At 39.2% G+C, this 16,195-nt stretch overlaps 1 non-coding gene across 1 annotated transcript; it reads left to right on the top strand.

The window, feature by feature from the left end:
* Nucleotides 1–242: 242 nt before the first annotated feature.
* Nucleotides 243–349, top strand: LOC123947778. Its single transcript, XR_006819820.1, has one exon. It is a non-coding gene; the product is annotated as a U6 spliceosomal RNA (small nuclear RNA).
* Nucleotides 350–16,195: the final 15,846 nt, after the last annotated feature.

Raw genomic sequence — 16,195 nt, 5'->3', positions numbered from 1 at the left:
AACAATAAAATAACCATAGTTTAACATGTATATAAATATACGGCATTTAAACCTTCCTAAACAGAGCACCAAAGACATAAACTGCACAATGAAGAGCAATGCATTTGACTAAAGATTTAGTATGATATGGAAACTTCTGTTACACTATCATACACTTGCTTTTGATTTCGCTTGTTCTGAAGGCTGTCAGGAGAAAAGCTCGAGGATCTGTCTGATTAAAGACATATATAAAAGAGAACTCTGGGCTCACTTCGGCAACTCATATACTAAAATTGAAATGACACAGACAAGAATAGCATGACCTCTGTGTAAGGTTGACATGCAAAATTGTGACACATTCATATTTTTAGATGTGGAAGGTGTTCTTGTGACCATGGAGTGAGGCTTTTGTCCCTCCTCTGTTCTGAGACTGACTTGAGATGCGACATGCCAGTGGTCCCTCTCCCTCGCCAGGGTTTGGGATAGGTTATTTCCCTCAGGCTGTTGTGCCAAGTCCCTAGAATATGGATAAAAACCAAAAGCAGGTAAAAAGAGAGAGAGAGAACCATGAGGCTTTAATTCCTATTATGAGAGTGTTAACTGAGTACCCAAATAATGGTAACAGCTTTGTACCAAACAACTCTAGAAACTCAGAGCCGGAGGTACCCAATAATACTCCTCAAAGAAAGAAAAACAGTTATCAAGCCTAATAAAATATTTCTAGTCTGAAGTTTTCTACTGATAGACTTTTGTCTCCTGAAATTTAGTTCCAGGAGCTAAATAATTTCCATCCATCAGTAAGCAATTAATGAGAATCTATTATGCTCTAAAGCTCTGCATTAGAGTCTGTCTTTTCCTCAGTAAATACAGTTATCTTCCTGAGTAAGACAATGCCTTTGCCCTCGAGCAATTCATGGACTTAAAGAGGGGAATAATACCTACAATGTATTCTGTATTTTACTAACACTGCATGCATTTAAAGTATTTCACGATGCCAGCCTGGCTGGGTTCAGTAACCTACAGAAGACACTGGAGAGAGAACATTTTCATTTAATGGCTATAGCACAAGCTTTCCTTTTCGGTTAGATGGAGCCCCGGTTTGTGGGCTGTCAGCACAACACCTTCTAAAATGTCACCTTCCCTTTCCATGATGTTTAAGAGGCAAGGGATGTGGATTTAAGAGAAGAAAGTGATGCTTATTAGTTTGAGTGAGGCCATCAGAGTCACTCTGCAGGACGCTTACAGGAGCAGAACAGGGCCCACTACCGACCCATCCCAGTTAAAATGATCTCAACAGAGGGGGACATTTTGGTGAATAAATATACAGAATGTCATCGTGTTTGCCTCAAGCTGTTTTTACATGATAAACCCTAGACATTCTGAATTTTGTCTTGAGAGCATTGAACATTTACTATGGCAAGAAGGCAATAAACATCTCCCTGTGGACATCTCTTTGCCCCCAAACGTCACATCTCTAAGCCCATCCACACCCGGACAACTTGTGTTCTTGGGTTTCCATCTGCCAGATTGGACCGCTCCCCCATCTCTGATTTCCAAATGTCCTCCAAGTCTTTGTGTTTGGGATTGCTTCCCCTTGACTCTTTTTAAAAAGTTTTCTCTGGGGCTGGATGAAATTAGTGTCTTGGCTTTAGGCACCCAGAGCCTTGCAGCTTCCTCACCTCCCGCCGGCCTCACGCTCACCCCGCCCCAGTCCCGGTCCACCACAGAATCTCCACGATGATGTTCTACAAACACATATTTTGAAATTTTCCTCTTCTCCCCCTCATTAAAACATTCCCTCAGTACTTACCTCTTTCCAAGACTAACTCTCAGAGTTCTGGGTAAAGGGAAGCAAAAAAAAACCTAAACAAAACCCAGCCATTCAGGGACCTACTACAGATCTACCAAACTGGGAAAGGGGTCCCAGACTCCAACTCCCTTCTTAACTGGCTTCATGACTAAAAGCTGCGCAGGGACCTGTAAACAGAAATCCGGAACATGTACCATGCTTCCTTCTCCATTATCTCCCCAACCCCTTCCAAATCTGAGGGAAGTTAAGGACACAGATTCTGGGATGCTTGTGGGTTCTTTCTGACCCTTGGTGATTATTAAACAGCACATTTGGGTTAGGGTTTTTTTTTCCCCTGTATCGTGGTTTCTGTGATTAAGTGATGTACTACATAATGTTCTTGCAACTTTAGCTGCCTGACATATTTTTACTATTTCTGCATATTCATTTTTTTTCTACAAAAAAGAAATAAAAAGAGGTGTTTGAAAATTAGATTGAGATTTGTTCTTTCCTTTTTAGAGATTTGACAAAATCTTTAGAAGTGCGCAATGGCACCTGGGTGGCTCAGTGGATTAAAGCCTCTGCCTTCAGCTCAGGTCATGGTCTCAGGGTCTTGGGATCGAGCCTCACATCGGGCTCTCTGCTCGGCGGGGAGCCTGCTTCCCCCTTTCTCTCTGCCGGCCTCTCTGCCTACTTGTGATCTCTGTCTGTCAAATAAATATATAAAATTAGAAAAAAAAAAAAGAAGTGCACAATGGATATTGTTTTCAAAGATCAGTACTTTTGTAAGTAAACAAAGGAAAGCTCTTTCTTCAGTGAAGTCACCCTCTGCCCACTCTACCAGGGAATTAAGCAGTTTCTAAAGTTTGCATGTGCTTGCTGACTGGCAAACAGGGGGAGAAAGGAGAGGGAGGGAAGGGAGGAGGAAATGGAGAATGAGGAAAAGAAGAAGGGAGAGAAAAAGAAGCAAGAGGGAGAAGATAAGGAAGCAGTTGCATGTTCAGTGAACCTGAGTGAGTCTAAGATCTTCCTTCACTTGTTGGCCCTGGGTTACAAAGAGGGTCAATTTCCGTCTTGCTCTGGACCACATTATTGCTTCCCATTATATCTACTTCTTTTGTATTGGGGATAAAAAACAACAACAACACAGTGATGCTGAATCTTTTGATATTGAACTTTGCAAAACAATAAAAGACATCCCAAGAACATTTTTTTTCCCATAACAGTTAATTCGTATGGTTCCCAGCACAATTTAAAAGTGGTTTAGTTTCAAATAGTCAAAAGACTATTCAAAATAGTCTTAAAAATATACAGAACTGATTATAAGAAAAAGACCTCCTCAAGGTGGTATATTTTGCTTGAACGGGGAAACAAGATCATGCATGGCCTCACTCTGTGGGCTTTGTTTTTCCGAGGTTATTGAAGAAAAGAGAGGTTTGCCAAAACTAAACAAAACACAGACCCATTTCTTTGAACCTGAGAACTCTCCAATGCCCAAACATGATTAAAAACCATCTTGGTTAAGCCCCTTTGATCGGCCTGCCTGTCGTAAAACCTGTTCCGAGTCCCTGGCAATCACGGTCTTATCTGTGTGGTCCTTTCCTTTTGCTAATTGCTTATGGAAGATGGGGCATAGAGAGCTCAGTGCCCATGGAGAACGATACCACTGTACCCACAACCCCGAGCAAACCCGAGCAAATGTGCCTTCTCATCTCTCCACAAAAGAGACTTTCTGAGAAGAGTAAGGGAAGGAACTGGAAGGAAGTTAAGCAAGTAACTTCAGGACGGCACAGAGAAATATGCAGACAAATGCTTGGCGTTTTTGGGGTTTTCTTTATTGAAGACCCTAATTGAATTTCATTGACTGAAGTTGAAAGCCATGTCTAGAGCACACTGTAGATCTGTTACTTTCCCATTCTATTTATATGTCTATGAAGTAGATCATTGTAATGAATACAAATGGGCAATAAGTACAAAGTTATTGCATAATTTTTCAAAATTTTATGATTGCTTTTCCTATTTCCTCTTAGAATAATGGCCCCTCTGTGTAGCCTGTAGACCATTCACTATATCTTCAGTATATTTTACCATTTCAGCAAGATTTTAATTTATTAGAGACATACTAGAAGTGGTATATAAACAATCCACAGAATGAAACTGATTTGTATGACACGGACAACCTGAGCCAGTATTAAATTACTTCTGAGATCACTTGGTGAATGCAAATGCATATGTATTTTGCCTCTCTTCCCCTCCCTGTCTGCTTCTTGATTTGGCAAAGATTGGGACTCGGGGACTGGAGGGAAAACCAAATTAAAGCCACCCACCAGCCCATAGCAAACAGAACAAAAAATGTCAGTCTTATGATGGGATGTGTAACAAGATGGAAAGTTCTTCTATGGGTTTGCATTTCTAAACCAGACTTCGCCAAGGGTTCAAAGCTACCTGCTCTGAGCAAACAAACACAGATTTACAAGATGAAGTAGACTAATGGTCGCTCCAACATCTGTGGGTTTGCCTTGGATGGAAAATAACTGACCCTTTCCTTTGTTCTGCTCCTATTCCTTTTACTTTATCCCCCTTCTCTCTGAAAGCTCAAGCTCCTGTCTAAATATGATCACAATGGGAAGTCATCTGATGTGATCATTCCAGGACCTCCTGAGCCTATGTCAATCAATGGCCACTCTTTGTCGTGTCATGTCCAGGATTGTGGTCTTTGCTTCTCAGGCTCTTACCTCCAGTTTATGGTTCCAACTGACTTTGAACTCACAGCTGAAGTGATTTTCATCAGCTCTGTGTTCACTCCTCTAGACCTGAGCACAGTGGATGAGGGTTTCAGGTATTTTGGAAGCACCTTGATCCGCTCTGCCTGATGGCACAGGAAAAGGTTTTTCATGGAAGAACAACAGGGCACTGGTGTTTGCAGAGCTAGATGAGGCTGCAGAAATGAGAAACTAGGAGAGCATATTGAAGGACAAGCATACGCTTCTTATGAGTCATCATATAGACGAGCTTGAAAGGGTGTGTGTGCTTTGTTGGTGATAACTATTCTCTGCGAACTTACGGTCTTACAATTTTAAATACGAATATTCACATAAAAGTGGAATAAAGCTGGAAAGCTAGAATTCATTGCAGGAACTGCATGATGTGGATATTTTTCTTGGCTTGAAAAAATAGTTTAAATCTATATTGAAAAGAATTAAAAATTTTTTTTTAAAGATTTTATTTATTTATTCGACAGAGAGAGAGATCACAAGTAGATAGAGAGGCAGGCAGAGAGAGAGAGAGAGAGAGGGAAGCAGGCTCCCCGCTGAGCAGAGAGCCCGATGTGGGACTCGATCCCAGAACCCCGGGACCATGACCCGAGCCGAAGGCAGCGGCCCAACCCACTGAGCCACCAGGCGCCCCCAAGAATTAAAATTTTTTAATGTAAAAAGCTTTCCTAAAATAGATTTAAAACTAGTAAGGTTACAGTGAAAATTAGGCACACCAGCAGTCATTGGGCCTAAGAAGTAGAGCAGTACACTTCAAGCCATTTTCCTCATAGGCACCCTAAAAATATTTGGAAAACCATGTACTTTTTGACATATTTTCAAGTTGACATCCAAAAAATTTGAAAATAAGCTTAAATAGTTGAAAAAGATGTAATTTATGGGGCACCTGGGTGGCGCAGTTGGTTAAGCACCAACTCGTGGTTTTGGGCTCGGATCCTGATCTCAGGGTCCTGTGGTTGAGACACGTGCGGGGCTTCACACTCAGCGGAGAGTCTGCTAAAGTTTCTCTGTCCCTCTGCCCCTCCCTGCCACTCAGGCATGTGTGTGCGCGCTCTCTCTCCAAAATAAGTAAATCTTTAAAAAATGTAATTTATGGTAATTTATAACACTGATGTTTTAGATGTCTTTTAAGTTGATTAAATGGCATCTAAATAGTGTAGTAGGTTGATAAACACTCATCTATTAAAGTTTTTCTGTTTTTTTAATGAATAAGTTGATTTTCAATAGAGAACTTTTTTTCTCCTTGAACTTGTAGTTCTATTCCACTTTACTCACATTGTTTCCTAATGCGATGTCTTTACGCTCAAAACTATTTTATTGTTCATGTAATCATATTTCTCACAACTAAAAAAGTATATAAATCTATTTTTAAAAAGATTTTACTTATTTATTTGACACAGAGAGAGAGATCACAAGGAGGAAGAGAGGCAGGCAGAGAGAGGAAGGGAAGCAGGTTCCCCGCAGAGCAGAGAGCCTGATGTGAGGCTCGATCCCAGGACCCTGAGATCATGACCGGAGCCAAAGGCAGAGGCTTTAATCCACTGAGCCACCCAGGTGTCCCTATAAATCTATTTTTTAAAAATTACTTTAACATAAGAGTCTAAATTCAAAATATTTATTTTTGGATTGAGTCTATAATCATTATTATTACAAAATTGATAAAACTATATTTTATATATTTAGAAAAAATATTAAATGTTAAAATTTCATTGGAAAGCTCTTCTTTTTTTTAAAAGATTTTATTTATTAATTCGAGAGAGAGAGAGAGTGAGCAAGCACGGGTATGGGGAGGGGCGGAGAGAGAGGGAGACAGAGAATCTAAAGCAGACTCCATGCTCAGGACAGAGTTGATAAGGGGTTCAATCATATGACTCTGTCTAAGATCATGACCTGAGCCACCTGAAATCAGGAGTCAGACACTTAACATACTGAGACATCCAGAGGCCCTAGGAAATTATTTCTATTTAAGATTGTTGGGGCTTTTATTTTTTCAGTGGGTTCATGTGTCCAGCTATGGTTTATTGTAAAAACGAGCAGTGTTCGGCATTACTAACCTTATTTTCTTACTGTAATAGCTGTAAGTGCTGAGAAAACTTGTTCCCATAAAAAAGCAAATGAAGGGCTTTTGCTACAGCACCATCACTCCTTTTGAACTTCTGAGTTTGATGCCAAATATCACATGGTGATGTATCATAGAAATACTTTTGAATAGTCATCTGCTAATAACGTGATTAGTTGTTCAATTTTATGGAAAGCAAAGAATCTTGATAGTCGTTAACACTAGGTGCTGAAGCTCTAGTGGTGAAGAACTTAGTCTAAGGAAAGAAGGTTCCTAAAGCTAGGATCCTGAGAAACACCCATTTTAGGAGGTAGATGATGAAAAATATCCAGTAAAACAAATCAAGAACTAGGAGCCAAGAAGTACAATGACATGGTAGTCAAAGGAGAAGAGACAATTTCAAGGAGGAGATGTACTTAGCAGGGTCAAAATAATTCAAGGAAGGCAAGCTTAGGAGGATCGATGCCATTATTCCGCTGAGATTCCAAAAAGAATAAAGAAGATAAATTTTTCCTGTATGTAAAACTGTGAATCTTGGCATTTTAATCATGTTATGGAGACTCTGGGATTTGAGTAGTTGGAACTCTATTTTTTTTTTCTTTTATCCAAAATTATTTTTTTATGTGTGAGTCTCATTTAAGATTGTAATTCTGATCTAGTTGTCTATTTGTCTATACCTGGTCTGGTTGCAGGTTATCGCACTGTTATTTCACACAGTGTTGATTTTAGATAAGGAAAATCCTTTTATTTGGTTTTTTATTGAAATAGTAAAAATTATACCTTAACAATCCTCATTGTCCAACTCGTGAAACTATTGCATCTGTCCATCTCTTCACTTCTTTTCACTGTCTTCAGTAATGTTTCTTGATTTTCTCTAAAAAGATTTTGTATGTCTCTTGTTATTTTAGATACCTTAAGTTTTTGTTGAAATTGTGAATGATTTCATTTTCCCATTACATTTTTGAATAATGATATTTTTATGTTGTTTTTTAATGAGTAGTAGTGTGGAATGGTCTTAATTCTTAAAAATTTGTCAGTGGATTCTTTTGTATATTCCATATAGACTATCATACTAACTGCAAATAAAGACACTTTGATATTTCCTTTTAAATTTTTTTCATTTTATGCCGCCTCTTGTCTTCCTGCATTAGATAGAAACTTCAATGAGTGCTGCATACACGTGGCAATGGGGAGCATCCTACTTTGTTCCTAATTTTGTGGTAAATGCTCCCCAAATTTCACCATTAAATATGATTCATATTACAAGTCTTTGTAATGGATACCTTCATCAGATGAAGAGAATTCCTTTCTGTACTAAGTAGGCAAAGTGCTTATATCACAGGTATGTAGAACTTTCAAATGTTTGCATTTATTGTGAGAATCAAATTTTCCTTTTAATTTATAATTATGATTTATTACATTATTAGATTTGTTGATGTTGAACCATCCTTAGATTTCTAATAATAATGCTATTTGAATATGATGTGATGTTTTTATATTCACTGATGAATTTTACCTGCTGATATTTTATTTGGGATTTTTGCAGGAACAGTGTAAGTAAAAGAAGTCTATAATTTTGTTTCCTTGTACTTTCCCTTTCTCATTTTGGCGCCAAAATTACATTAGCCATATCACATTCTATGGGTTCCTCCTCTTTCTCTATTTGGAAGAGTTTGTATAAGACAGAAATTATTTTTCTCATGATCGCTTGGGAACATTCATCTGTAAAACTTTCTGAGCCTATTATCTTTTGTGGGAAGAAATTTTGATCATCAATTCAGCTTATTTAATGATTGATTTAATTTAGTGGTATTCTGGTTGGCAAATTTATTGACAGAGCTGTTGATAACATATTTTTAGAATCTCAACTTATATTTAGTTATTATTCCTTTATGACCCTAGTATTGTTGATTCATGACTTTTCTTCTATATTTATTGAAGAAAAGTATATTTTTTGGTCTCACTAAGTTTTGCTTCATAGAGCAGTTTGCAAATAACTACCTGTTGATTTTTATTGATCTTATCTGCTGTGTCTTTATTTTCTAATTGATCTGATGTCTGCCCTTATCTTTATGGTTTCCTTCCATCTAGTTCTTTTAGGTGTGTTGTGTTTACTTCTTATTTCTTTTTTTGTTTTTTGTTTTTTTTTTGAAAGATTTATTTATTTATTTATTTAAGAAAGAAAATGAGCAGGAGCAGGGAGGAGGGGCAGAGACAGAGGAAGGGAGGATCCACAAGCAGAATCCCTGCTGAGCACAGAACCCTGACAGATGGACATATATGCCTTCATCCCAGGACCCTGAGATCATGACCTGAGCAGAAACCAAGATGTTCAACCAATTGAGCCACCCAGGCACCCCTTTCTTTATTTCTTAATTGAGCACTTATTTATTTAATTTCAGTCTCTCTCTCTTCTTTTAAGAAGATATCTTCAGTTTTTCTTCTTTTGTCAATGTCTCCTCTCTGTAGCTTTTATAATTTTGTCTTCATTCTCTGTATTCTTTAGTTTCACAAAAGTATGTGTTGGTCTGAGTTTGTTTTAAATATTTCCTCCCAGTCCTTGGAAGCTCTTCCTGTTTAAAGACTCCTGTGTTTTTCTTCAGTGCAGACTAATTCTCAGTCATTATCTCTTCACTGCCTCCCTCCATCTTTTCACAAATTTTATTAGTGTTCAATTATGGTTTTGGGATTGGCAGAATCATTTTCAATGAGAAATATTGTGCGGTTTTTTTGTCATTTATTTTCCTCTTTGTTAAGGTTCCTCTCTCTCCTCACACCTTAGCAGTTTTCCCGTGTTGTATGTATGTGTGCCAATTCCTTTGGGGTCCTTATTTAGGATGAGGTCCTCTAATGGAGTTTGGGGGCTCCTGTCCTGCAGTTACATTAGATTATTCTAGATACAGTCATCAGGCTAGTTAGCCATTTGGTTTCTGGTCACAGAACTGTCTTAGTATTTCTGTCTTCTAGACCTACAACACTTTCCAAAGCCACAGCCCAAACAACAGGTTGACAGCTATTTTTAAAACATATCCTGACGTATCCATTCATCTGTTGATGGACATCTAGGTTCTTTCCATTGTTTGGCTATTGTAGACATTGCTGCTATAAACATTCGGGTACACGTGCCCCTTCGGATCTACACAATGGAATACTATGCAGCCATCAAAAGAAATGAAATCTTGCCATTTGCGACGACGTGGATGGAACTAGAGGGTATCATGCTTAGTGAAATAAGTCAATCGGAGAAAGACAACTATCATATGATCTCCCTGATATGAGGACATGGAGAAGCAACATGGGGGGTTAGGGGGATAGGAGAAGAATAAATGAAACAAGATGGGATTGGGAGGGAGACAAACCATAAATGACTCTTAATCTCACAAAACAAACTGGGGGTTGCTGGGGGGAGGGGGTTATGGACATTGGGGAGGGTATGTGCTATTGTGAGTGCTGTGAAGTGTGTAAACCTGGCGATTCACAGACCTGTACCCCTGGGGATAAAAATACATTATATGTTTATTTAAAAAAAAATTGGAAGGGGAGGCAAACCATAAGAGACTATGGACTCTGAAAAACAACCTGAGGGTTTTGAAGGGTCAGGGGTGGGAGGTTGGGGGAATAGGTGGTGGGTAATAGGGAGGGCACGTTTTGCATGGAGCACTGGGTGTTGTGCAAAAACAATGAATACTGTTACGCTGAAAAAATAAATAAATTTAAAAAAAACAATTAAAAAAAACAACAACAAAAAAAACATATCCTGATGTATAGGGGAGCCTCTCTCTTGGCACTGATTTCAAGCAGTAAGTCCAGATCCGGTCCTCCATCTTGCACAGAGGACTTTTAGTATCGTTTTCCTTGAGATGCCAAGACTTGGTTGCCTTGCCTCCTGTGGGACATGGAGACCAGCAAGGTAGTGACTTCCATCATGCTTGCTGCTTTGCCTTTCAATTCTGTTTTTAGTTTACTAAAAAGTGCATTTTGCTTTTGAGTATGCTGTGTCTCTTTAGCTGTCTCTTTGAAAACATTTTATTTATTATTGCTCTATGGATATTGCTCTATGGATATGGATATTATTGCTCTATGGATAATCTATGAGTTATTGCTCATTTTATTTGTTATCACTCTATTTATTATTGCTATACTTCCATCTATTGAATTTTGATTTTTTTTCCCAAAGGTTATTATTGCTTTATGGATAAGAGGGGCAAAAAACTAGATTGAGTAGTAGACTTGGGATCAAGTAATCATGAAAATAAAATGAGATTTTTAAGAGATTATGTAAATTGGCATGCTGATGTTTAAGTGCCTCTTCATGTTAGGACTATTACAGGTGTCTGAAGAAGCTCCCTTGACAACAAATTCTTTGAGAAAGGGTACATTGAGTTTGCTTAAAAACCCAAAGCAGTTAAGCATCAAGATATTTTTTAATGACCAATTAATATGCAAGACCATTTGCATTGCCTCCAAGCTAGAGCTCACCAGGAATCTTGTTTCATGTCACCCTGATCCTAACCTACTGTGGAAGATGTGGTATAGGTCAGTGTAGGGTTATGCATAATCTGCTGATAAACCACTCAAAGCAAGTGTCCTTACAAACCCCTTTACAAAATGAAATTTAAAAATACACAAATATATCAAAGCCCACTTGGTTAACCAAGAGTGTCCCGCGCTCAGTCATAAGAAGTCTAGACAGTAAAAAACATTAATGTAGTTAGTTGATATTTTAGGGGAATTTGAGGTCCTGATAAAGGGTTCCTGGGAAATCGGAAAAGTAATAGTCATTCATTCAACAAGCATTACTCAAGTACAAACTGTATTATAAGAAATAAAACCCATGTTGAAGAAGCCCACAGCCTTCGAGGAGTATTTAAGTGCCGAATCACTAGCTGAGAAATGCCAGCAAAGAGCTATGAGCAGGGAAGATTTTATCTTGTTGTTCCCTCTGAAGTAATCTTTAAAATGACTTAAAGTAGAACATTTTCTCTTTTTGCCTTGCTTCCAGGAAATTCTGAGCTAAATTTATGCTTATTTGTATTAGTATCTAAGATTTGAAAATAATTATCCCAACCTTCCATCTATTGAATTTTTATTTTTTTTCCAAAGGTTATCTCCATTATGGAAATCTTTTAAATTATTTCTGGAATTAAGATATTAATGAGTGGATGGACAAAATGAATTAATAGCGTTTGAGCTGTGAAGGGAAAACTGACAGAAGCTGTCATACTGAGTTCAGCCAAAGTCCCCATATGCCCCCACCTCAGAAGCAGGAGATTGCCAAATGTATTTTACTTGTATTTGTATGTTATATAATGCGCATGAATAACTACTATATTCTCACTGTCTCACTTCCTTCCTGGGAACTCTTCAAATGGAATTTTATGTCTGGTTAAGAAGGATGTGGATATACTGGAGAGGTTACAATGGAAACTACTTAAAATGATGGGAATTCTAGAAACCATGGTCTGTAAAGGAAAATGGAAAGAAAAATGAGACTTATTCAGCAAAAGGGGAAATAGTGCTAGGTTAAGAAGAAGATGAAATGAGGTAAACTAGAGGGAAGTCATTTTTAACTACAGCAAGGGTAGATTTTTTGAAAGATCCATTAATTATTTTAGTTAAGTGTGGGAAATACTTAGGGTTAAGGTTAGGTTAAGAAAAATTTTCTAAATGGAGGTTTCTCATAAACCACTCTTCCCAATACTGCTTTGCTCTTCAGTCTTCCGGACAAAGAACGTTTGCTTAATTGTCTTTAGATATAACACCAGTAATGAGCTCAATGCGAAAGGACCTACCCACATGCCTGTAAAGGAACTATGTCTTTGACCCTGGAACTGCTGCCAACCATTTTTGTGGATAATTTAGAGACCAAAAATATTCTGCTCTTTCAAGAATTCTGCAGCAGATGACCACCACAATCCAGAGAGGTATGGATGGGACAGTGGAGAGGGAGAAAGACCTCCCTCCTCTTCAGGAGACAGACAATTCCAGTCCCAGCTCTTTCAGTAGTTGGTGGTTAGTCACTTAATCTCTTTAAGCTTTATTTCTTCTTTCCTGACATTAGGTGGGGATGGGGACTTGGGGAATTTCTGAGGGCTTAGGAAGTTCAAATCAGCCATGACTCCGTGGGATTCTGAGACAATTCCTAGGGTCACGCAGGAGCGAAGAATAAGGAATAGGCTTTTTCTTCAGCAGCTTTCATCAGCAAATTGTTGCTTAAGCATGCCAGCTGAAACAAATAGCTTAGTGGGGCTCACATCACAGTGCCCCGCTGGCCTCGTTACTGAACTTTGCCGTGACCACACAGGATGCTGCCATCATTGGTCGACTTTGACCTGTGCCCTTTCCAAGCAGAAAGGGAGGGAGATAATCAAGAATCTGGTTGCCTGTCTCTGACCCCAGTCCCACCCTGCTTGGCTGCCACCATCGCCTCGGCCACGCCTCCTCCAACACTGAGACCTCTATTTATGCTCCAATGAAAAACGCCTTTTGTGGGCTTAGATAGCTTCTTTGATTGCAGCGAGCTCTCACAGTTGACTAAACCCAATCTCTCAAAGCCTGAAGACCTTGAATTCTTTTTTCCTTTCTAGCGTTGGCACATTGTGGTCCTGCTTAGTGTGGAAACTGCTTCCACATCCTTATCCCCTGTTCACACTTTCCCCATCAATCTGATGACATGAAACCGCTTGACTCATAAACAGGAGTTAGAGAAACAGAGGTTAAACCACGGGCACCAAAGTGGTTGTGAGTCTGTGAGTGTGGAAAAAGTGGGAAAATCCACAAGCATGTGGCTTTTACCATCTGTCTCAAGTGCTGAACTGTAGAACCCTGTTCAGCAAGAGCCTGCTATTTAAAATAATACAAATACTTTACCCCCTTTTCCTTGGTAAAGACCGGTGTGTTTTGCCACAAAATTATCCTCTCTTCTGAATCTCCAATATCTGTCCATTTTTCTTTTCCTTTTAATTGGCAATGGGAAGACTTCTAAACCTCTACTAATGTTGTTCTGCCTGGCTGATCTCCTTCTTCCACCTCCCATATATTACCTAGTGAGCCAGTACAGTAATAACTAATGTAGATGCCTACGCAGTGTATACTGTGTAGCAGAAACCATTCTGCACTTTATGTATACTAACACACTCAATGCTAAAATCAACCTCACGGTACAGGTGTTATTATCTGTACTTGACACACAAGGAAATTGAGTGTGGAGAGATTGAATGGCTTTTCCCAAGTAGCAGAGCTAATGAGTGGTGGAGCATGGATTTGAACTTGGACATTCTGGCTCCAAAGACTGTGCTCTTAAGAGCATCATGTTCTGAGAAGGGCAAAAGTGGAAATGAAGACAAAAGATGGTGCCATAGCGATGACACCAAGATACAGAAACTTTTTGAATAGACTGCTAGGTCACCTGTTCCTCGGAGAGTACATTGGGCACAACAATCATAAAAACCACTGATTTCCTCACTTTGTGGGTGCTGGGTTCTTACAGTGTGTACAAAACTGCTATGCACTGAGCAGGTGGTTTGGACCCTTAAGTTCACTATGTTATAGTGAGATCACTAAGAGAAGAGACTAGGAGTAGAGGTATCAAAGCCCATTTTGTGGCAATAACGGGATGGGCAAGGGGAATGGAATGTGCTAGTTCAAATACAGTCACTTGAACAGATTAAAACTGAACCTCTGCCAAGTATCATTATGTAACTAGACATTTTCAAGTGCTCTCCTGAGAACATCTATATAGGCAAACAATCCCATGTATAGAGATGATGATAAACAACCCTGTGCAGGGAAACACAATATAACGTCGACTGGAATCGTTCTAGAACAGGTGCAGTAAGTATAGCATACCTCACCTCCCCTGTTTCCCCTCAGCTCTCCATACCTTTCTGATGGATAATGAAGAGGTCTCTGTCTCCTTGCTCATTAGCTTTTCATGTATGCCAACTCAACAAACATTATGATGTGCACCTACTGTGTCCCAGAGATTTCCTGCCATCAGGAAGTTCCTTGGTCCACTTGATATAGTTTTCATCCATTGAGTGCTCAAACTTAGCCATCCCTAAATTTGACACTGATTTACAACTATAAATAAATAAAGTACTTCGGTTTGACTGGTGAGATCTGAGAACACGTAAGCAAAACTCTTTCTCTGTGAGTTCAAAGATGTGCACTAGAAGGGAAAATTCATGTATTTGTTTTCTTCCATGATTCATCATCAATTAGGAGGGGTTTCTTTTTTTTTTTTTTTTAGTACAAATGATATCAGAATATTTCCTTCCCTTATATCTTCTCACATTGTGTGGGTTTGTTCATTGCATGATTCATATGGTTAAAACTTTTGAAAATTTCTGACTTAACAATAAACAGTAAGAGAACAGACCTCCTTTATCTTTGGGGCTGGGTCTCCCGTCATTTGCAGACAGTTGCCCAGAGCTATGAAATGTATGAGTGGCTGACTGGGGGAGGTGGGCGGGGCAGACTCAGTCTGTATCAGTATAACACTTGTCTGAGATCTGTTTATCTTCCACTTTTAACCTCAGCAAATTTGTGTCCCTGACCTGAGAAATGTGGGAGATTTCAGTGGGTATGGAGAGGTTTTTCTCATGGGGAAAAAAAAAAAAGGTGCTTTATTTTATGAGAACATGAAGTAAAGTGATGTGCTGGGATTCCTGCGTGAGCTTCCGAGAGCTGTGGTAACAGAGTACCCCAAACTGGATGGCTCAAACAACGGAAAGGTATTGTTGCGTAGTTCTGGAGGCTAGAAGGCCCAAATCAAGACATCAGCTGGACTGATTCCTTCTGAGGTGTGAAGAAGAATCTGCATCGTGCCTCTCTCCTCGCTTCTGAGAGCATTAGACATTCCCTGGCTGAGAAGTGGTCTTCTCCCTGTGACTTCACACCATCTTCCTCTAGGACTGTCTGTCTCTGTGTCCAAATTTCCCCTTTTTATAAGGACACCAGTCTTACTGGATTAGGGTCCACTCTGCTGATCTCATTTTAACCTGATCATATCTGTAAAGACCCAACTTCCAAAAAAGTTTACAGGAGGTAACTGGGATTTCGATGTACCTTTTTGGGGGGAGACAACTCAACCCATAACAAGCACCGAGAAAACCAAATGTCATAGAGACTTACAAATAACCCTAATACATTTGTGTTCTCTAAATAAAACCCTTCCAGCTCTCCCTCCTCACATGGCTTCCATCATCAGATAGATTTTTGCCTGACTTAAATAAGGATTGTGTGAACATAATTTTTCACATCCTCAGGCTCTGAACACATTTTGAGGTGGAACCATGGATTTATATCCATGCTAGGGGAGTCCTGGGCAAGAAGTCTAAATCATGGTGCTAAATCTGTCATTAGTTAGCTTGTTTCCTAGCCATTTTCTTTTTTTTTTTTTGAGGCTCTATTTCCTGATCTGTCAGATGAGCATGAGTGTGCATGCCTTCCATATCCCATTAGAATACACGAACCCTGCAAGTGTACTGACTGGAGTCCATTTTGTTCGCTGAAATATCCCACGCAGCTGGGAGGGTCCTGGCACGTAAGGGACAATTACTATTTGTTAAATTCGTGAGCGAATCTATATGC

This window comes from Meles meles, chromosome 7 (genome assembly GCF_922984935.1).
Source record: "Meles meles chromosome 7, mMelMel3.1 paternal haplotype, whole genome shotgun sequence".
Lineage (NCBI taxonomy): Eukaryota > Metazoa > Chordata > Mammalia > Carnivora > Mustelidae > Meles > Meles meles.
Note: the sequence above shows the minus strand (reverse complement) of the source record. Positions and strands in the feature narration are given on the sequence as shown.